The sequence below is a fragment of the Tenrec ecaudatus genome, chromosome 17 (genome assembly GCF_050624435.1).
Source record: "Tenrec ecaudatus isolate mTenEca1 chromosome 17, mTenEca1.hap1, whole genome shotgun sequence".
In the NCBI taxonomy this organism is placed as follows: domain Eukaryota; kingdom Metazoa; phylum Chordata; class Mammalia; order Afrosoricida; family Tenrecidae; genus Tenrec; species Tenrec ecaudatus.
This window is the reverse complement of record NC_134546.1, coordinates 13,862,773-13,887,509: the sequence shown is the minus strand read 5'-3', so window position 1 is coordinate 13,887,509 and position 24,737 is coordinate 13,862,773. Positions and strand designations below refer to the sequence as shown.

General features: G+C 38.5%; 1 pseudogene; it reads right to left on the bottom strand.

Moving 5' to 3' along the window:
• Positions 1–322: 322 nt before the first annotated feature.
• LOC142431009 (ATP synthase peripheral stalk subunit OSCP, mitochondrial-like) lies at positions 323–23,724 on the bottom strand (annotated as a pseudogene).
• Positions 23,725–24,737: the final 1,013 nt, after the last annotated feature.

The following is a 24,737-nucleotide window of genomic DNA, read 5'->3' as shown; positions in this document are numbered from 1 at the left end:
GGACCATTGCACAATAGAGATGAAAGAGCAGATGAGTTGGGGGATGAAATTTAAAAGATCATACTAGAAAATAGTAAAATGTCAATAAACAGAAAAGGAAGAAAAAAACAAATTAGTATCAGAAGAGACTCTGAAAGTTTCCCTTGGACTTAGAGTAGCTAAAGCCAATCAGGGAGAGAGAAAGAACAACAACCACGAAGGAGAAGCGGTAAACTATCAAACAACAACTAGAAAAGACCAAGTAAAGCATCACCATGACAAATGCAAAGAATACAGACTTAGAAAAACCAGGAGAAGGCTATGCTTAGCACATCTTTCCTCTTCAGGGAATTTTATTGATGCTCCAACTTTTAGAGTGTTCATTGGTGCCAGAAAACCAAGACATTCCTCCTGTCTCCTGTATAACCCTGCTAAGCGTCTGAATCTTGGGTTTTGCAGACATATTCACACATTTCGCTTCAATATGGACAAGCATTCCACTCAAAATTGATGGTCAGTTGTCACCTCCAATTGCAACACCTGACTGTTCGGGACTGTTTTCAACTCAGCGAGAGGCATCGTCTAAGGGAGGCGCAGTGGAGACTGCAAAGAGCCACTCCACGGTGGACACTCGTGGTGGCTGAAAAGGCTGAAATGACTCCCAGGGTGTTGATCAAGCAACTGTTTTCAGCAAGCCAGTTGATCAGGTGGGATGCGATGGGAGAAAACCTGTCTTCGGTGGTGATGTCCTTCAGGCTTTCACTGTAATAGAATGCTTTGCACGGGGATCCAGAATCACAGGAGCCACTTTAGCATTCTTCAGAAGTGGTTCGATGCTCAACAATTCCTTTTCCACTCGATCCAGTTTATTTTGTTTAGATGCAGCAGAATCAAGGGCAGTGGCGTGGTGACCTCCAACACCATGGGTTTGAGCAGGTACTCTCACAAGCTTGGTAAATGGCCCAATCACAGATGTACTGAAGAATCACGCCTGGGATAGCCTGGTCACTGCTGGGCCAGTCATCTTCACATGGATGGCTATAGGTCAAGTCAGAGACAATAGTGGGAATTGCTTAAGCTATCTTAAGCTTAAAGGGCTGAGAAAGAAATTTAAACTTAGAATTGTGATATTGCAGGTGAAAGGATGGATGATTCAGGAAGCATCGAAAGAGGATGGATGGAACACACAGTCACAATACCAAAAAGAGTTGGTTAGCATTCAACCATTTTAAGATCAAGAACCATTAATATTGAAGGAAAACATCTAAGATGTACTGAAGGCATTCATGAAAATCAAGGCACCAGGAGTGGACAGCATAGCAATTTCGTGAAATGTTTCAACAAACAAATACAGTAATGGAAGCACTCACTAGTTTGTATCAAGAACTTTGGAGATAGTTATCCAGTCATCTACCTGGAAAAGATCTATATTTTGCCCATTACAAAGAAAGATGATCCAACAGAATGCAGAAAATGTCAAATAGTATCATTAATATCACACACAAACAAAATTCCAGTGAAGAACAAACCAAACAGTTGCAGTCAGTGCACAGACAGATAATGGCCAGAAATTAAATCTGGATTCAGAAGAGGATAGTGAGTTACAACATTGATGATATCAGATACATCTTGGTTAAAGTTAGAGAACACCAGAAATATGTTTACTTGTGTTTTATTGACTGAGCAAAAGCATTCAACTGTGTAGCTCATAACATACCATGAATACTCTAATGTAGGGTAAAAATTATAGAATAGTTCATTTTGCTTATGGGGAATTTGTGCACAAACCAAGCTATTTTCTGTGCTTCAGAGAAGATGTGTTCCAAAGGGTTTTCATGGCTGTGATCTTTCAGAAATAGATTGTTAGGCCTTTCTTCTGAAGAGTCTCTGGTCGGGTTTGAACATTTGACCTTTTGGTTATCAATATTTGATTAGTAATCATACATACCCAAGAACTCTCTACTTGGGAAACAATCTTTCTATAACATCCTTTCAGTTGGTAAAGATTCATATTGACAAAGCAAGGAAGTAAATATTTCAAGATTATTCACCCAAACATTACCTCTTCTGTGCTTTTAGGTATTTAAAAATGTCATCCTGTACTATTTCACTATCTTATTGTTCTTTCTTATAAAATGGTCTATGCTTAGTTAACTTAAATTTTTATAGTTGATTGTATTTTATAAAATGTTCATGGCTTATAAAAGAATCATGATGGTTTAGTCAATCTAGTGGACAATAGCACCAAACTATTGGGGAAATGAGAAAGTTATTTTTCAAACTTGTTACCACTATCAATTAAAAGTATATAAATATTCTTTTAGAAGTTTTGAAAATATAAAAAGGTAAAATAAATACATCATGAGTAATGTTTTAATGAAGGAGAAAACAGTTAAAGGAGCTTGGAGTTTTTTCTCTTTTGGATGAAAGCTCATGATCTATCTCAAAGAACAAGGGATATATAGGAAAGATGATGTAAAATGTTGATTTATTGATAAAGGTAAATTCATTACACTCCAAATATAGTAAATTTGCACTTGAATTCACTGAAGTTTCTGTCCAGAAAGCGATCTCGCTTATAAAGACAGAAAAACAATTTACTGATATTAGTTCTCATTTGGTAGATAAATCAATAACTACATAAAGCCTGCGTAGCTTGTTGGCACAAACTTGCATGACCTTATTTTCACTTAAATGCATCAAGATTTGCCCTGGCATTTAAAAGAAACACTTTCAAGTTGTCAAGCAAAAAAAAAAAAATCTATACAAACAAGTGAATAATTGAATGATTCACTTTTCATGCATATAAATAGTGGAGGGGCAGGGGACAAAAGGACTAAAGGAAAAGAAATGGATTACATTTTCCCAGAGAGCTGTCCAACGCCAGAGAATATTGAGCTTGAGAAGCAAACACACTACTAAGCAGAAGTCTGTGCATTTGTGAAAGGACAGCGGGCTCACCGTCCTGAGAGCCCCTCTCTCAGATGGTTCGTGCTTTTACTGTCATGGGGTGAATATGGAGGGGGGCCTTCCTGTCAAGGGCCTCCTTTCGATGGCGTACATCTGTCGAGGATCATGTTATAGAACAGAAATGTTTGTTTGGGCTCCCATTAATTCAACTGGCAGGCAGTTATTAGAATGAAAAATTAAGCCATTGATGCGTGGAAGTCTGCTTGACTCTATCCAATATATGGAGTTAATGCAGCAACATTATTTTTTATAGCTGATTAAAACAACTGTATGTCGGCTGCTAGCCTGTTCTGAGGCAGGAAGAAATGTAAGATGGCAGCCGCATTGGCATGACGCACACCGAGTGAAATGCACCAATGGAAACTGCTGGTTGAACTATGCATGGAGATCAATACCATCAGTGATGGGGGTCTATCCTAAGAGCAGGTTTTATTTTTATTAGGCTTCCTGTAGGAAGGAAACAAAATGCATCTCGTCAAGTTTTCTAAAAATAAGGCCCTGCTCTCCATGAGTAGCTTTGTTATTTTTAAGCCTGCTATTTTTCCTGTTATTTAGCAAATGTTTCCATTAACATTTCTGCTACTAAAATATTCCTGTAGCAATTACAGCTTTTCAGAAAACCAATGAATTGCAAGTATAGCAACTCCCTATTTATAAACCACTCTTCTTATGTCTTTAGGAGCTGTTCATCTCCTTTAAAGGGTTTGGGTCATAAAAAATGCAAAGCACAATAAGTACTGATGTGCTACTTTTCATTTTCAGAGCTTTATAGTGATAACTCATTCAGGCCACCTCGGGAAAGGTCACCCTGGTGACGATGGCCACCCGACCAGAACAGGATTGCATCTCCGGGGCCCAAGTCTCTGGGGCACTCTTGACTAAATCAGCACATTAACATCTGGGGGGGTTTCAACCCCAATTTCAGCAATGTTTTCAAACCATGAGTAATGGATAGCGGTAACAAACAGTAGTGATCCATTATTTTGTATTTAATAAAACAAGGAAGCAGTTAAAATGAAAAGCAGCATTACTATATTTAAATAACATTCTATGTGTTTCTCAAAGGTACTTCAAAAAGACTATGAAAATAATATATAATCTAGAAAAGACACGGCTTCTGTTTTACAGCGAATCACACACACACACACACACACACACACACACACACACACACACGGAGACAGCATATCTCCATGACTTGGAAACTAGGTCAATCCTCTAAACAACACACATACAAAATGCAAGAATGTAGATTCATATAAAAATAGGTTGGAAGACACACAGAATTTAAACACTGAGGGACAAAATGACTTTCTTTCATAGAAAAATAAAATCAACTCTCTGAATTCTGGATGAAAACCAATTTTATAATTTAGTTTAAAAAATCAAGCTTTGATTAGTTATATGCTGCCCAAGAGCTAGTGCAATGAAACAATCTACTTTCAACCTTATTTTACATATGCTGTGCATATATTTATACATGCGTATGCATATGCACACATACACGCATACATCTATGACGTGTGTAAGCATTTGGCACGGTGTCACTGGTTTTGTCTCTATATTTGTTCCATCCATTGTAGATAGGTAGACTTGTTAATAGCAAACATCAGCAGAGAGTAAATCAAGAGGTGGGTTCACATGCGCTAACAGTGAGCTTAGAGGGAAATTTTTAAAATTCAGTTGCACTGTGGGAATGTCTGGCTTAATTTCAGCAGAGATTTCATGTTGTCAACCACACTCATGCGCGTGCCCTGGGCATTTGGTTCAAGTGTCTCCCATCTAGCTATCTATCACGTTATTGTAAATATGGCCAAAGTCAATAATCAGCGGCCCAGAGAGTGAAAGGCCCATTTAAGGACTGATCGCAAAACAACGTTCTCCGAGCCATCGCTGTGCGTTTGCTTCCATTAATCAGGCGTCAGTGCCTCACATCTTCTGATAGTAAACGGGGTTTCCTGTGGACCAGTTTCAGAATCCAAACTAGTCTGGAAGGTGGACAGTTAATTGTTTGAGTGTCAGTCAGAATAACCCTCGCGTGGCCCTTTCTTTTCAATACCTGCAATAGTGAGAAATGAGGAGAAACCTAAGAAATGCCTGAGGGGGAATGTCAAGCTCAGGAATGTGGACACACTCATAAATCCTTCTGCCCCATCTTACCCCTGGCTACACACGATTCAGATTCATGCTCTGGTTTGATGGCTCCCCCGCATCCTACATCACCAGCTATTCATCTCAGTGAGCTTCTCTGCCTGGACCCTAAACTACTCAATATTTAACAAACCATGACACAGACTCTAGAAACACTGCCCCTTTGTGTGTATGTGTGTGTTTGCATGAAAGCTGCTTTTAACTGGACATGTCCTTTACAAGCACGAGATCCTGATAGAATTATGACCCGTGGCATTGCTCTAAGGCTCTGATGTCTCCTGGGATGGAGGGAGACTCCTGTAGGGTCTCCTCCCACAGATTGGCTCGACATGTTAAGCATGCCTCCTTCTCATGTGTAGGATGCAGTCAACATGACCTACACTGAAAGTCGGACACTTCCCTCTGCTCTCAGGTCACCTTTTTTTCCTCATTACCTCACTCATGAATCCTTCTAAGGCTAGGACAGACCTAACAAAGATTCTACAGTCATTTTTCAACAGATATTTATTGGGTGCCTACCATACATTGATACTAATGTGTTGCTGCCAAGGACAGTATTCCTATACCCCTAGAACTTATATTCCAATGTGAGACGTCATAAGTAAACACATGCACAAGGAACACAGTTTCTGATTCCAGTTGAGCACCAGGAAGAACATAGACTAGGGTGTCCTTGAGAGACAGTTTGGGGAAGAGTGGTGGTGAGTTGTATAGGATGGCTGGGAAGACTACTTGGAGTTGTGGTTGAGCTGAAGGGTGAAACGTGGCTCAGTGTATGAAGACACCGGAAGGGTGTAGCCAGAGAAAGCTGAGAGCGTAAGGGCCTGGAGTTAGCAAATCCTTTGGCATGTTAGAGAAACTCCATGAAGGTCAGTGTGTCTGGCATGCAATCTACACACACTGCATGGTCCGCTCTCCGTTTCTGCTTGGATGACATCTTTTCTGGTGAAACTGGACACATCTGTGTTTCGAAGCAGCCCCATACATTCTGTGTTCCAGTATCTTAGAATGGCTATGTCCATGTATCAGATAGCTGAGCTGTTTTGACAAGATATTGGTATGTTTTAACCCTTCCCCCCAGCCCCCTCGATTCACGTTGCCCAGAAATGGATCACCAAGCAAGCTATAAATAAGACTGAACTTCTCCCAAACACTTGGAATTGGAAGGATATGGCTCATTTAGCTCATGGAGAAAATGACCGATACATTTGGGAATAAAGAGAACAGGGTTTCTGCTAACAGTTTTATTCCATTCTTTTCCATTCCCTTATATCCTTTCTTTCCCCCAATTCTCTGTCTTCTAGCTATTTGTGATTCTGTCCCAGTTCAGCACCTTCCATTTCTTTCAGAGCTGTTCTTTAAATTGTCATTTAAATTGTCTCTAGTGATATAAAAATGGCTAGATTAATAATACCAAAGGGTTTTTTGTTATTGAACTTTCCCACACTGTTAGGTTTGAACTCTAATTTGGTAACATGATGATCACACACGCCCCCCACCCCCTCTCTCTCTCTCTGCTATTGAGTACAATTGAGCTCACAGAGACTCTCAAGGATAGGGTAGAATTGTCCCTGGGTTGGAATTTGAATTTTTGAGGCTGGAAGTCTTTACAGGAGTAGAAACCTCATCTTTCCCCTGCCCAGTGACTGGTGGGTTTGAGCTTTTGACCTTACAGTTAGTAGCCCAATGCATAATCCACTATGCCACCAGAGTGCCTCTGTTGACACAGTCTTTGACTTTAAGAACAAAACAAAATGGAAAGGAGTAGTCAGGGGAGGGAAGTCTCTGAGATCTAGTTAATAAGAAATGTCCACTCCTGGTTCACTGCTGGCTTTATGAAACCAGATCCAAAGTGACCTTTGAAGCTTCTGAAATACACTGTATTCTTTGATATTTACCTTAAATCCTGATAGGCCCCTAATTACTGCTCCGGCCTCTTGAACTAGGGAATGAGAAATGACTGAGGTTACCCAATTCTAATTTTCAACACACAGATTGGAATAATACTTTATAGTTCCATAGTCCTTCGGCAAGACTCCTGACTCAGGATGATGATGTAACTGATGTCGCAAGTTTTACCGTCTTCGTTAAACGCTGAAGGACAGATACGGAAAGATTTCTCAAGATGGATGCATGTGATGGACAACCGAAACAAGGATGCTGGCAAACAAAAACCAACCATAAAAGCTTCTGTCTGTGGGCTCCATGAGGACAAGACGCCAGAAGCTAATTGAGATCCTTTTCCCTGCTGCCTGCCTGCTGTTTGTCCTGGGGCTGCACGCAGAGGACGACAGACGTCTTCATATAGCTTGTGCAGACCTTGTTTGAAGGCTAAATGTCACAGCATTGATATTCCTGGTCCAACAGAGTAAAGAAGATAAACAATATCAGCGCATTCAAGCTTGCTAGCTCTCATAGACCTCTATTCCTTACCTTTACAGAGCTGAGAAAGTGGCATGTAGAAATGTTTTCCAAGTAATTTTATAGCATTTCACAGTGCTGCAGAAGTATTGCAAAACAGCACCTGTCCTGTTTTGGCACAACTTGCATGCTGTGTTGATACAACCATTGAAAGTAAATCAGATTGAAGAATTAAAAAATAAATGAATAAAACAGTTTGCTCTCAGTGCATACCTGTTTGCAGACTTATTCTACTTAGAAGGGTCTATTCCCTAGTAGGGGAATGTGGGCAAGACTTAGTTATAAATTGTTTATTAACCACTTTGGGTAATAGGAAGAAGTTTAATCCAAATGCCTAAAAAAGGGGATTAACCAACAAAAGCCAATATTTTTATATAGCAGAATAATATGAAACTTCTATAATATATTACCATGGAAAGATGTTGGTGATGTACTGTAAGTGAAAATAAGTACCTGGAAAAGAGTCTGTATACATTGAACCTGATATAATTATTGTTTTAAGGTTTTGCTTTGAATCAAAAATGGTTGAATACAATTTATTATTGTTGAAAGTAATGTGTAATTACAATTTTGCAAATGATACCAGCAAAACAACTCTGTGGATATATGTCTTGTATACATAAAAAGCTTAAAAAATAGTTGCCTTGCTTTACAATTGTTGCTTTTAAAATAACTGACTAATGACCTTTATTTTTGTTGTTATAATATTCTTTTTCTACTCTCTGTATTTCCCAACTTATTTTTTCCAACACATTTGTACATTTGTTGCCATCATCATTCTCAAAACAGTTGCTTTCTGCTTTAGTTCCTCATTTTTACCCCTCCCTCCCCACCCATTTTTTTTATGAACAAGATTTTCTTTCATAATAAGGAATGTGGTAGTTTCATAATCCGTTGTTAATTTGAATATTAAGAGTGAAGGGGTGGAGTCTAGCCTGTCAATCAGGTCATAACCAATGAGGCCTCTGGGTGAGTATGGCCTTCTCCTGAGGATTCTTGGGAATTCCTATATTTCTCCTTGGAGGCTGGAGACACATACTCTCTCAGCTCACTCCCTGGAGACATTGCAGTTCACAGGCTACATGGAGACAGGCTGATGGCAGCCAGAACCTCAGAGCTGGAGAAGCCATGTGGAGACACCTGCCAGTGCTGAGATGCTTACACTGCCACTGGATCCACAAGAGTTCCCACCCACTGGCCTGTGAACTCTCTGCATTTAGAATCATTGCATGTGTTTTGTGACTTTGAAGAGGACTTTATAAATTGGTCTCAGACATATGGGCTAATATTGGACTTATGGACTTGATCTGGACTGGGCTGGGATGCTTTTTCAATATTCAATTGATCTTGTATATAAAGCTCTTGCTTAGACACACATGAGTGTTCATGAATTTGTTTCTGTAGTCAATTCAGACTAACATAAGGACAAACAAAATAAACCTCATTTGGGGAAAGAAAGAAAGAATTTGAGGGCACATGCTACAGGTGTGCATGCCATTCAGAGATGTTAGTCCATTATGCTATCGGCTTTGACTCAACTGATTTCCCCTTTTCTTACTGTACTTAACCAACATATACCTCATTGTAGAGTATATATTCCAAAGAATATTTGAAGTAGAGTGAAAGATTACAAATGTGAGTGAAAGAGTGCATAATCTGATATTGAATTAACTGACTAGAACCTTCAATTAGTGAGAATATTCTCAAGCAAAAAAAATGCCTATATCAAGAATTTGGTTAACATACATACATACAAACACTCAGGCGTATGAATATATACATGAATTTGATTAATATATATGCACACAATACACGGATACATCCATCTGGCTCCTTTTGAGTCATTTCAAATATTTTTTGCTTGGTATGGTGACACAAAAGTATTAGACACCTCTCAGGAACAACAAACTGAAGACTAACGATGTATTCTAGTGTGAAATGAACTAGGCTCGGTATTCTGAGGTCTTCCCATAGCGCTCCTTGCTCTGAGCTGCTTTGCTTTGAACTAATCCCATGACTTAACTGCCTTGGGGTTTCCTTAACCCAGTGGAAGATTTAATGCACACTCATTCCGACCATTCTGTGGTTGTGGAAATCCAGACCTTACTTTGTTCAGAACTTTCAGTAGCTATTAATGCCCTTCCTCAACTGTTTGCTCTTGGTAAATACTATAGACATCAAGGCACTTTAAACCCAATCTCCTATTCCATTTACACCTACTGTTATGATCACTGACAAATGTGAAATAATCACAATTATGGCCTGAAGAAAGCTCAAGATCTTCAATGAGCAAAGAAAAATTCGATTATCCTCATTCAGTTGTTCTTTCTAAAGCAGAATCATAAATTCATATTTCAGAAAAATTTTCTTAAACCATCTATGAACCAAAATATTTCTACAACAAGTTTAGATAACAGTGATCTTGCAATCACATTGAGCTGATTGCTTGGGACCATGTAGATTAGGTAGGAGTCAAACTTTACTGATTTCTATAAGAAACCCTTTCCTAACAATTATTTCATGATTCAAGATGTTGGGTTTTTTTGGGGTTTTAATAAAGACCATTGTAGCTATTTGTCTTCCTCAAATCCTCTCTCTGCTACATCTATTTTTCACTGTTCCAATGGTCCTGAGATTTTGTATATAATAGTCATCTGTGAATTATGTTTAAAAAGTAGATTAAGAGCTTTCATGTCCAGATGGTTCGAATCAGGATACCTGAATTATGATGGTGATGAAGAAGATTGTATGTACTATGCACTCCCAAAAGCACAAACAAATGTGTTTTGGAAAAAGTAAGGCCAGTGTGCTCCTTAGAGACAAGGAAGGCAAGTCGCTTACTTACATACTTCGGCTATATTTTCTGGAAAGCCATGTCCCTGGAGAAGGGCATCATACTTGGTAAAGTAGAGGGTTTTGGGAAAAAGGAAGGCCTTAAACAGATGGATCGACACAGTGAGCCTCAAACATAAGAGAATTTTTGAGGATGGCACAGGACGGGCAACGTTCACGTCTGTTGTTTACAGAATCCCTACAAGTCAGAAATGACATGAAGGCACCTAACAAGTACAATTTTTATCTCCCCTGTCTTCAACCCTATTTATAGGGAGGAAACACTCTTCCAGGAATCTTTAGAATATCAGCTATCTCTCCACATCCAAATATCAAATCCTTTACCATTTTGTTTCGCTGCTCTAAGAATTTCCTCAGTATCTCACACATAGTATTAGTTTTCTAGAGCTACCGTAATGAATGTCCCAAGTTAGGTGGTTTCCCACAATGCCCTCATTCTCTAACAGTTCTGGAGGTTATAAAACCAAAACCAAAGTACTGGCACGCCATGCTCTGTGTTCCATTCCTTTCTCATAGTTGTTGATATTCCTGGCATGCCTTGGACTGTGGACACACTCTTCTTTTTCATCACACGGCCTATCCTTCTCTGTCTATATGGCTCTTATGCCCTTCTTATAAGAATTACAGTGATTTTTGGATCAGGACACACACTAATTCAGTCAGACCTCATCGAAGCCTAATTATATCTACAAAGACCTTATTTCCAAATGTTATCATATTCATAGGAACCAAATACTAGAAACTTTCACATACCTTTGGGGTAAGGGGCAATTAAATCCATAATACCTATTTCCATAAGTACTTTAGCAAGCAAACCCTTTCCCAAGAGAAAGTTTTTGCTCTCTTTATATGAAATGAAACCCCCAGGTAAGCAGAAAAGCATTAGGTCTAATTTACTGAGTAGTGAAGTATATTTGGCTCCTTTTTTAAAATGCTGAATGTTTTGCTTTAGTGAGGTTTATTCTTTTTTTATATGAGTTTTATTGGCACTTCTACCACATATCACACCATTCAATAGTTCGATCATATCAAGAAGAGTTGTTAGTCATTACCACAATCAATGTTAGCACATTTTCTATTTCATTGTAATCATTAATAGTGTAATTATTACTATTATTTTTAATTGCAGCAACGATATACACAACAAAACAGTCTACAACTAAACACCTTCTACATGTACATTTCAGTGCCATTGATTATGCTCTGTTATGAAACCGTTATCGATATCCTTTTCCAAAATGTTCCAGTACCATTAACATAAACTTGATCCCCTCCTAATAAAAACTCTACATCCTTCATCACATGGTAATCATTGGTCAACTTGGGATTTTTTTTAGTAGTTTTCTTGATATAAAAATCCACATTTACTGATAAGTCATTTTCAAAAGTGCTGTATATACATCAGCACAATCTGTTCTAGTGTTCTCTCCCCTCCTCCTGCATTCATTATTTGCTCTTATGTGATTATGTTTAATTTTAGGCACCGATTATATTTTTGTAGCTTCCATTTGTGTGTGTGTGTGTGTGTATTTCTGAAAAAATAAAATAGAAGTACTGTTCCCCCAACTCGACCCCTTAAAGCCATCACTTGATGAAAGGTTTGCTCTGTGAGGGAAAATGCAGAACATGAAGTCCACTTGCTTTCAGCACACAGACAGAGGAGTTTCTTTCTGTTCAACTTGAACTACAGCGTTCCCATTTCCCAGGACTCAGAGATGACTGGCCCAGCTGTGATATGCAGTCTCAAAACACGGAACATCTGGACAGATCACATGAACAGTTCATCTTTCGTTATTTATGTTTGAAAACTGATGCCATGTTTATGGAACGAAGAACTTGTTTAAATGAAAGCCTGGACATTGTGAATTCCTTGTCACACTTTAGCTGGCTTCACAATTGATGTAGTGAACCACAATCTCCTTACATATGTACACAGACATAGACACACCCTTGTAATGCATCAGCATAGAGTCATAGATGCATACATGTTATATCTGAATTTATGTATACCTGTGTGTGGACATATAAATATGTATATATATACACAGAAAGAGATATAGACAGACAGAGAATTATTTTTCCCCTTTAGATACTTAGGGAAATCTCTGAACCCATTAAGGCTATTGTATCCATTTTTCTAAACCTAAATGGGAGATTGGAATTATGGGATATGACCATAATATGAAAATAATATTTATTATGAAATCACAGCTATTAATAATCTTGCATTCTTTCAGTGAAATGTACAATTTGAAATTAAAATCCCATAACTCTCTGAACTATCTTTTAAAAGAAAAATGTTCATGCAAATCCATTTCCCCAAATGGTTTCGAAAGGCAACTCATCATTTTCTTGAACTTTAAAATGCAAGGGAAGCTCTATGCAGAATAGTTTCACATAAATATGGGTGAGCATGCAAAGAGCCATTATCTTATTACTGGAAATTTTTGGTCAATCAGATTTGACCTTACTTGCCTGACTTTTCTTGATCAGATTTATCAAAGACCACTAAAAATTCCTTGCAAACTATATTCTTAGCTTCTGGATACCATAATAGCGTATGCTCAAAGAAATCATTTAAAGCTCCAACAGCATCCCGATGAAATCTAGGCCTAGTGCGTCAGTGTGTTTGTCCCTTTGTGGCCTCTCATGCACCTGCCAGCATCGTCATGGAACTTTGGAAGTGGGGAAGATTCCTTCCTCGCTGACGACCAGTTGGCTGTCTCTGGTCTACCAGAGTCCACGCTGCTGCTGCAAGAGGCGCTACGAAAGGACCAAACCCTCAGAGGTAAAGCTTTTAGCAGAGTCAACAAATGACTTATTACGAGTCACATAAAATTATTTGTATTGATTTGCATCTGATTAAAATATAATTGAAGCAGTTTTAAGATAACTGCACTTTGTGAAAAAACAAATAAACTCAATGCTTCTTAGCTTTCATACATCATCTGTGCTGCATGTGACACCCAGAGCTCCAACGACTAAATCTTTTCTAACGCTTCTTTGTGTAATGTTGCTCTTCTCATATGTTCTGCACTAACGTTTTGCATGCTTGCTTACCCACATACGGACCTGCACACATTCGTGTGCTCACACACAAGTAACTTGACTTCTATCAACCTAACCAAAATAAAATGAGAAAAAACAAAACAAAACCAAAACATTATGTTGTTTGCATATAACATTTTATTTTTCAGGATAATTAAGGAACATGTTCATTGACTTACTTATTCCAGGTTTGTGCATTTTATTTCGTCTTTGCTACCCTTGCTACCTAGAATAGGGCTGTACCTGTGCCACAGATCAATACTACATAAATTAATCATTAGTGGGGAATGTGAAGGCCCTAGTTTATGATTATGAACACTTCACTTCTCAAGTCTTTATTTGTGCTCTAGGAAATCCAAATCAGGGTCACATTTTCATGTGTTCATGGATTTATTGACTATTACAATAGTAAAAGTTTACCCTGACAATTAAAGTACAAGTACTGTATAAAGTGTTATTAATTCTATGGCTGTTGAGAATACCAAAACATACACCATTTCAACTGTTTCTATGCTGATGACATTATTTCAGTCCTGCAGTCATTCTCACCCACACTTCCTCAGTTTTACTCCTCATTCACATGAATCCCCTGTCCCCTAAGATACCTGTATCTTCCTTCCATGCCTATTGTTAATTAGGTCCCACGTAGGTATCTTTGAAGAGATCATGGTATTTACAACCGCACAACTGTTATTTTCTAGTAGCTAAGCTAAAACATTTGATTTTACAAGACTAAGGGAGCATTTTTGGTTTAAGGATTAAAGCACCTTAACAACTATTTTACCCCCATTTTTCTCAGACACTTAAGTGACCTTAAACATTATTAGAAGTGTGAGTGTTATTGAGTACACAGCCCTAGTCCAATTAATTATGTTTTTGTGAAGAAACCCATAAAATCCTAAGTTGAAGGAGACAAGACTTCCATCATTTTAAAACTCACATTGCTCCAGACAATGTCTTATACACAGTTGTCACGAAGGGAATGCCTTTGAAATAGCTCTACTCGTGAGCTCAGATGATGCAACAAGAACTCAGTTGTTACATGCTGTCCAGTGGACTCCGACTCACAGTGACACTGCGTACAGGAGAAGGAGTGGGGTTCCTGTGTCATTTTTGTTATGTTCGAGCCCATGAGTACAAACACTGTGTCAATCGATCTCATTGAAAGTCTTCTTCTTTTTCAGTGACTCTCACTTTGCCAAGCATGAGGTCTATTTCCAGGGATTAGTCTCTCCTGACAACATGTCCAAAATATATCAAGCTAAGTCTTATGAGCATAACTTCTAAGGAGCATCCTGGCTGTCAGTCCCCGAAGACAGATTTTGTTTGTTCTGCTGGTAGTCCCTGGCTCGTCTACATGCTTTATCAGCACCGCAATTTAAATGCACTGTTTCCTCCAGTCTTCCTTACTCATTAGCAGTCTTGACCATGCCGTTGAAATGCCATGGCTTTGGTCAGGACTCCCTTAGCAAAGTGACATTTTTGTTCTTTAACCCTTTAAAGAAATCTTGTGCAATAGATTTTCCCAAACGCAGGATGTGGTTTGATTTGATTTCTTGACTGCTGCTTTCATAAGCCTCGATTATGGATTCAAGTGAAATGAAATCATCGACAACTTCAATCTTTTTTTCTGTTTATCACAATGTTACTTATTAGTGCAGTTATGAAGACTTTTTGGGTTACGTGTAATGAGCTGTGATCCATAATGAGGGCGGTAGTCTCTGATCTTCATCAATGCTTCAAGTCCTCTTTGTTGTCATCAAGCAACGTTGGTTATCCGCAGGTGGCACATTGCTGATATTAGATGCAACTTGTTTAAAAGTAGAGAATACTAGAAAGAGGTTCACATGCTGATTGGGCAACGGCATTCAACTGTGAGGATCATGACAAATTATAGATAATATTGCAAAGAATGTAAATTCCACTAAACATAATTATGTCCGTATGGAGCCTGCGCATGGATCAAAATTCAGCTGTTCAAAAAGGACAAGGATTCTGCTTAGTTTAAAATCAGGGAAGGTGAGTGGCAAGGCTGTATCTTCTGATCATACTCAATCTGCATGCTGAGCAAATTATCTGAGCAGCTGGCCTTTACCAGGAAGACTATGGTGTCAAGATCGGAGAAAGGCTTATTGACCATCTGCTCTAAACAGATGACACAAGGAAAGCCAAGAAGACTTGAAGCACACACCGATGAAGATCATGGACTACAATCTTCAGTATAGATTAAAATCTAATGTAATGAAAATCCTCACACCCAGAGCCATAAACAATATGTGATTAATGAAGAAAAGATTGAAGCTGTCAAATATTTCATTTTACTTGGATCCATAATTAAAGCCCATGCAGGAAGCAATCAATAAATCAGATGATGTATTGCACTGGGCAAGTCAGCTGGCCAAGAAATCTTTAAAATGTTAAAGAACAACAGTGTCACTTTGAGGCTTCAGATGGTCCTGGTCCCAGCCATGGTATTAGCAAATGCATCTTATGCAGGTTAAAGCAGGACAATGAATATGGAAAACCTGAGATCAATTACATTTGCATTATGGTGTTGGCAAAGAATATCAGTAGACTGTCAGAAGAACAAACACATTTGCTTGGGATGAAGTACAACCACTATGCTCTTCAGGAGTAGAATGGCAAGATTTCGTCTCACATAATCTGGGTATGTTATAAGGAAAGACCAGTTCCTGGAATAGTAAACTGTTTACTCAGGGAAGGTCTCCATGCGATCCACTGGCACAGTGATTGCAACCGTGGGCTCAAAAATAACGCTCATGGTGTGAACGAAGCAGGCAGGACAGTGTTTGCTTCGGATGTACATGGGGTCGGAGCCAACTTGAAGGTGCCCACAACAACAACAACAACAACCGGTGGTATTAGCCAACTACATGTAAAAGCTACAGATGGCCAAATACGTAGAAAGTCTGTCAACGAGAGCTCATAAAAAGAAGAAAAATGTCTACCCATCTTGTTCATATTAAGAGATAATTGAAGTGATTCGGTGCACTAGAAGGATTTATGTGATTGAAAGATTCTTCACTCAAATGTTATCTATTCCCTAATTTAATGTGTGTGTGTGTGTGTGTGTGTGTTGCTGCTTTTAGGTGACATTGAGTCAGTTCTAACTCATACCCACTCTATGGACAACCAAACAAATCACTGCCTGGTCCTATGCCATCTCATGCTCATGAAATTTGAATCAATGGTTGCCCCTGCTGTCATTTCATCTTCCTCTCTTTGGCTGCCTTTCCATTTTGCCAAGCATGCTGTCCTTTGCAGTACCGGTCCCTCCTGACAACATGTCCAAAGCACAGGACATGAGGCAACGTACTTCTGTCCACCAGAATTCTGGCTGTTTCTCTTCCAAGACAGATTGGTTTATTCTTTTGGCAGTCCACGGTACGTTATAAGATGTTTTTCCAGCAAAACAATTCACATGCATTGATTCTTCTTTGATCTTCCTGATTCAGTGTCCAACTTTCACATGCATTTGAGGCTATTGAAAATGCTCAACTATAGGGGAGGAAATAATCAGAAGCACCAAAGGTTTAGGGGTAAATTCTCCTTCTCCTCCTCTCACTCATTACCATAAAGTCAGTGTTGACTCATAGTGACCCTGTAGGACAGGGTAGAACTGCCGCCTGCGGGTTTCTGAGACCGTAATTGTTACAGGACTATTTAGCCCCATCTTTCTCTTGAAGAATGGTGGGTGGTTTTACATGGCTGTTCTTGCAGTTATCAGCCCAATGCTTAACCACTCTGCCACTTCTCCCCCTACTTCTTCGTAATGTCCCTGTTAGGTATCTATTGCTAGGCTATTACAACCCCACAACATATGTTGGGAAATATTCCCACTTTGTTTTCATCCAGCAAGAATGAGCAAGAATGTGATAGCCAATGGTGAAGTCATTTGTATTTTTCCTACTGGTCAGTGTGATTTATCAGCTATATTTATTTAGTATTGATAGGAATAAACAGATTTCCTATTTCTTCTTGTGTCACCTTTATTGAGTTGTAATTTTTTCAAAAAATATTCCATGTAACTTTTCATAGTTTTGACATAAAGATGTTCATAACATTTTTCATCTCTTTTCATGTCTTCAGTGTTTGTTTGAATGTCTTCCTTACCTTTCCTGATATTGATGCCTCTCTTATATTATCTTTGTGTTACTTTATTTTTTCTTTTTAGTTTTTATTGTCCTCTTTAAAAGAAAACTATGGCTTTATTGATCCCCTTTAGTGAATGTTTTGAGTACTACATTAGTTTAAAATATATTTCTTATTTTAAAATTTCTATACATTTTAATTCTATAACTTCTTAAATGGGTACTTAGATAATTTATTTCAGCCTTTATTTTACTTTAATATAATACATAAATGGTGAAGCATTTTCTAAATGTAGTTTTTCCAAATACCACAGGTATGATATTTATTATTTTTCAGATAATTCAGATGAAAATATATATAATTTTTAAAAACATTATTTGTTTCAAGATCATGATTTATAATGCATGTTAAATTTTCAAACATATGGCTATTTCCAGGGTGTCTTTATTACCGATTTTCATTCTTTTACTATACGTGATGTCAATCTTTTCTAATGAATTGATTTTTGCTATGTGTCCCAGTTTATGGACTAATTTTATAACTCTTTCATTTATATTTAAGAATATTTGCAAACCAGTTAATGAAGAGAGCAATTTTTTACATATCAATTAATATTAAATGATCTGTAGTGAAGGATCAGAATTTAAAAATTGAAATCCATCATATGCTCAAAATATTATGAATATGAAAATACAATAAAATGAATTACTAAAAAACAAAGGACAAAATACTTAATTTTGGTAACCTGCTACATTTTATCTTTATTTTTTGTCCTTTTAAAAATATTTTATTGCATTAAAAGAACATTATCTTTGCCAAAACTCACTCAAGCTTGACATTCATCTACTTGTGCACAGGATATATATTTGTTTTAATTTTGTTTTTTCTAATAGGAGTAGTCTCCTGTGTTCTTTATCCTTTTTTTGATTTGTTCATTTCCTTTCTTAGATGGACTTTTCTTGTAATCCTTGAATTTGTGCTTGGCACTATGTTAATATTGTATAGAGAAATAATTTGATTTGATTTAGAATCAACTTAATAATAACCAATAATAGCAATAATACTAATGCCATAATCATCTTCCATTGATTTGTCCATAATTTAAGAGATACCAGCAAAACAGAGTTACTTTAGTCTAAATTCAAGTCTAACTCTAAAACCAGGGCTATAGTTTGTAAAAGAGTTGTTTTGTCTATAGTTTATCTCTTCAAGATCTCATCCCAACATGAGGAAGATTTACCTTTACTGAGTCTGCACTGTAACATTCCTCTGAATACATTTGATATTAAAATGTATTTTATGTGTTAAATAAAATATATTAAAATGAATGAAGGATTGTCATTCTCTCACAGACCTTATCTGGTAATTTCTCAAAGTCTATTAGGTCTTTCATACGCTTAAGGAGTTTTTGAAGACATCATATTTTCTTGTGTACTTTTAATACATCTCATTAAGCATGTAAGTCATCTTTTTCCTACAGGTTGGGTGGATTTCCTGGTCTGTTTTAAGTTGAAAATTGATTGTTTATACGAAATTGCTTTTATTATTATAAGAATAACTATTGTATAGGTATATGTAAATATATTTGGTATATGTGCTTGGAAAAATGTTTCTATATATACAGATACATATAGATAGTCCCAGGTAACACATTTTCCTGTGTTTCTAGAAATTTAAAAGTCATTTGGGACAGTTGTCCAAAAGCAAGACTAAATAAAACCATATACACCTGTGAAACAAGTAAAGAAAGAAGAGGTTTTCTACTTCTGTAAAGCATTACAGTCTCAGAAACACACAGGGACAATTCTACCCTTTCTATAGGGTCGTTATGAGTCAAAATCTACTAACAGTGTGAATTAGTTATCTTATTGTAAAACAGAGTTCACCGAAAAGCTGTATAGGCAGCAAGTGAATAATGTATTGCAAGCAGGAATTGGTTCCATTGTGTTACAGCAAGGACCCATTTAAGTAGAAGATGGATTTCGATTGGAAGCAGTGCTAGGCAGCTCCAAGAGGGTGGTGTCCACTCAGAGATGGACGCCAACTTCAGTGTTGTGAATGTGTGTGACAGTCCACAGTCCTGCTAATCATCTAGTCTCACACAGCAGGATCCGGAAAAGGCTCACCACCCCCCTTATGAATCTCTGATTCTAAGAGTTCATTCATACTTTTTCCCATTGTGGTTATTGTGAAAAAGCACCCCAATTGTAAAAATCCAGGTCTGTTCTTCTTTAGCTTCATTAGCCAGGAGAGCACTTCATCAAATCCACTTGAAGCCCTGTTTTAAGGACAAATAGAACTTGTCTCTAAGCTGGAGATGCATAACCAGGGATTGGCTGCATGTCTTCATCTGTGGTAAATTATATATACCTCTATACAGACTGTATATAATTGAGTATAAGCTGACCCAAATATCAGCCAAGGCACCTAGTTTTACCACAAAAAAACTGCATAAAAAAGGTACTGAAAAACTTGGCTTATACACGAGTATTTATGGAGTGTGTGTGTTTGTGTGTAAAGAGAGATGAATCAATCACTTACATAATTAGCTATATACTTATGTAATTAATTGATTAATATATGATTATGTTTATATGGTTATAATTAACATTGTGAATTACATAACTATATAAATGTGATTGATATATACATATATAATTTCATTTAAATCTCATAGTAGTCTACTTTTAGGAAAATTGGTTATATCGATTATATAATGAAGAAGTGGACACTGAGCTCTGTTGATTAGTCCAAGGTCACTTAGATTGAAAGTAGCAGCAGAAGTGGGATTTAAGCTCAACTGTGTTTGATATTCTCATGTATATTCGGCTTATTACATTAAAAGGTGAAGTGCATTTTGCTGTGATTAAAAACATATCTATGTCTCTCTGATGGAATACCTCTTTTAAAATAAGTGATAATTTTGATGCAACTTGGTGCCAAATTAAGCTTTACTAATGAAAAGTTGACAATCCAGTGCCATGGATTGATTGTTTGCGCCAAATATGTGTTCGCTTTGCTGGACCATGCTTAGTGCTTTGGCAAAACCAAAGCTCACTACCATGGACTTGATTCCTAATTTGACCGATGACAACATAGTGTGGCATTTCTCCTACGAACCCTAGGGTGGAATCTGATGCAGTCAACTAATAAATGGATCCATGATGGGATTCCTTCTCCTCCCTTCAAAATACCACTGCCACCAAGTCCACTCCAGCTCTTAGCAGCCTATTTCTGAATCTTTGAAGTAGCAACCAGCCTCATTCTCGCACAGAGTGGCTGATGGCCGTGAACTGCTGACCTTTCAATGAGCAGTTCAAAGCTTATCTGACAGTGCCACAAGGATGTCAACTCTTAAACCCACTAGAACTCAAAAATAATATAAAGGGAATTTCCCTGGAGAGTGACCTGCAACAGAAGATATCTTATAATAGATCAAAGGAGAGAGAAATAAGCAGAGAGCCAGGGATTTATCATCGGAAAGAGCAGATCCAGGAGTGAGGTCGCAGGGTCTCGGTACTGTGAACCTCCTAGAACCAGGGGAAACGTGATGCCAAGACACATGCAGATCTCCAAGGGGTGCTGAGCCCACAGAGGTCGAACAGAGCCAAATAGCTTTCTCACTGTGAGCCAACAGGAAGAGAAAGCTTGCCCTAGAGCCGGCACTCTGAATGTGGACATCTAGCCCCCTAAACCGTGAGAAGATAAGCTTGCTAATTAAGGTCATCACTTACAATATTTCTTTAAAGCAGCACTGCCTAACTAAGACACGCAGTGTGTTGGTTTTTTAATTGTATTCGATATTTTACAGCAGAATAACAGTCTTGCATATTTTAAGCTAGGCTTGCTTTATGACATTTCAGCATTTTTCAGTGGCTCCTAGGTGACACCTTTGATTAAGTCCGTGGTTCAAAATATCCAGTGTATAAATGTTAACACTGTGTAAGCTGGATGCTTACACCAGAGGTGCACATTTCAAATTTCAGTTGAAACCAGAATGTACGGAAACACAAGTACAATTAGGAAGCTTTGATAGCCTGGAGCATGGTTTTAAACTGCACATCTCAAGTGGAAGGAAGGTGACAGAAAAGAGACTGAACAATCTGAGACAGACTTGGAAATGTTAGGAAAGCCCTAGCTTTCTTCAGAAGGGGAGAAGTGTGATGGTGGCTAGGGTCCAAAGAAGGAGGACATTCCAACAAGGGAGCATTCCCTATAATAAAAGAAGAATAAAAAATGCTATATACAGGAAACGGTAAGTAATTAATCTGGAAGATTCTGGGCATCGGGGGTCTAGGATGGGAAATAAAAATATAGGCATGAAGAAAGCTAGAATAGACTTTGTGATTTGGAATTGGAACTGAAAAGATCAGTACAAATTCTCATATAAAGATATAATCCCCTTACCACTGTCTTCTGAGAAAGCCCAGAGCAGTCACACCCCAGTAATAATAAGTATGCTCAGCAACCAGATGTTGGTTCTATTTAGCATCCTCCACCCAAACCGCTGGTATTTCATAGAGAACTGATTCTTCCCAGGGTTCCTGATATGGCGAGAAAATCAGTAAGGACTTTAAAAAATAAAAGGATCTTGTCAAAGACAAAAAGTTACAGATATTAACTTGAAGAGGGCCTGACAGACTATATCTAAGACAGTTTCAGGAGCTAGTAGTGCATCATAGAAGTCCTGGTGGTGTAGTGGTTATGTGTTAGGCTGTGATTCACATGGTTTGCGGTTCAAAACCACCAGCAGCTCTCAGAGAGAAAGACTGGCCTCTCTACTCCCGTCAACAGTTACAGTCACAGAAAACCACAAAGGGTCGAAAAAGAGTCAGCCTAGACTCACTGGTAGTGAGCTTGAGTTTGAGAAATGGATCGTAACCATTTGGATAGAACAGGAATATGAGCATTTGTACAGCTATAAATGGATCACTTAATAACCTTACAATAAAATGGCCATGTGTGGTCAATCGTATTCTCAGAATGTCACAGGTAAGGGATCCGAAGCAGTTTAGGATTGGAAGGTTAAACAAACTGCCCATTGTTCTAGAACTGTTAAATTGTACATTTGGGACATGAAGACAAATATCATTGACGTGAGCCATCGTTCTTAACCAGCACATTTAGGTTTCCAGCTCTGGCCTAGGACTTTCAAACCAAGTCCCAACTCCCTTCCTCAGATGCTGAAGTTCTTTGGCGGGTTAGTAACAGGCACGCAGTTACAATCAGATAAAGGGACCAGGCACCTTGTAGCTGTCACTGTAAGCTAAGTTCACCTTTCATCTCCTCCTGAGACCTTCCTCGACAACCGTCCTCAATTTCTGGCAAAAATGCTTTGTGTGAACATTTGTACCCATAACATCTTCCTGGTTTGGTGTTTGTTTTAAGCAATTAGAAAAACAGTTAAAATAATTTCGGTTTCCGAAAACCTGACTGAGCAAAAGCCTTCTTTTGAGAGGACTCAGCAGAAAGCAAGCCCATGCTTTCGTCTCCCTTGGCTCTGAGGGAGCAGGACTAGCTAAGAACTCAGACAACAAACTCTAGTTGGCAAGAGATCTCAAGCTAGCTTTGTGTAAAATATCAGAAGGCAGACACACTCAACCTCTCCCATGTCTCTCCTCCTTAGAAGGCTTCCTTCCAATTATGACAGGAAAAGGTTTCTGGCCACAAATAATTTCAAAATACAATCCAACATTCAAAACAGGTTCACCTGGAAACAAGGAAAATTAGGTGTGGCCTGGGCTTTAAATATCATTTGATTGCTTCCTGGCTATGTCTTGGCTTTCACACAGCACAATAACACCGAGACTGAAGAAAAGTTATTGTTGTTTTTCATTTTAACCACACACGCTTTATAACGAGCTGATAGACAGCCATGTGCCCCTTCCTCTCCATGCCCGCACTTGGCAATGCCCTCTACTTCGTGCCTGAACTGTTGAAATTCCAAGATGAATATATGAGAGAATTCGTCATTAAATTTGTTTCTCTTTGACTTCACATGTTAGAGGTAAATGCATAAATGCTAATCATCACAACCTTGGGTTTGGGCCCATATGCTAATAGTGCAAAGTCATATGCCTACCTGCATAGCATGGCAAGGTAGAGTTCTTCTCCAAAACCCACCAGGGCTGGTTCAGAAGCATTGGGATTCTGGGAAATGAGGAATGTGCCACTCTTCTCTTCCTCCATCACTTTTTCCTTCACATAATGGATTACCCTTGAAAGAAAGATATGCTTATTATTCAGAGTGGAAAATAAAAATATCTGCAGCTCAATTAAAATGAGAACCACACATCCCACATAATGCTGCCACCGTGAGTCTGGTTTGAATGAAAGACAGAATCATTCGAATAGAAAGTTTCATTGGGAGGTAAATAGAAACATGAGCATTTCTTCTGGCCCTGGATACTGGAAAGACACTGAACTTAGTAAGTTGATGTCTACATTCAGTCCTGCGAGGCAGGCTGGAGATAAGAGATGGTGTGGGGGTGATTTCCATCTCTTGTGTGTATTTATCTCTTGAGAGGATGCTTTCGGATGCCGAGGCGAACCCTGAGTGTGCAGGTGTTCCTTATCGGCAATCCAGCAAGACATTTCCCTAATCAGTTGTGCTCGCCCCGTTTCATAGCAGCTGCCACCAGCTTCATCAATTAATATCGAGCACTCATTGGGTTATTAATACTTGATGTTCAACCAAAGCAAAGCACATGTAAAGAAAAAAAGAGCAAAGAGTGAAAACGATTTCAGAAAACTGAACTTTCAAGACAGGGAAAAATGCTTTAAAATTAGAAAAAACTCCAGAGGAAAAGAGGGACCAGACTCAACCCACACGTCAATCCAGTGCTCCAAGACATGAGTGCAACATGCGGCGTGGAGTAGGGAACCAGTGGAGAGGTTTGGGGGGCCGGCCCAGATCCCAAATACTAAGTGGACAACTGCCCCTCCCCTCAGAATAATTTATTTCAAAAGACGACATTGAATCTGGAGCTCTGGGAGAGGGACACATCTGATTGGAGCACAAGGGAGCTGATGAAGGGGTAGAAGGTGAGAGTGGAGCACATCTTGGCCCACCAGGCCTTGAGGACGATGACCCCAATTAGAGCAGTCAGTCCACAGAGAAGACCACATGGCCAGCCCACTATGAGACATGACACCCCTCACTGACCCATAGCTCTACAGAGGACAACACTGGAGACACAGTG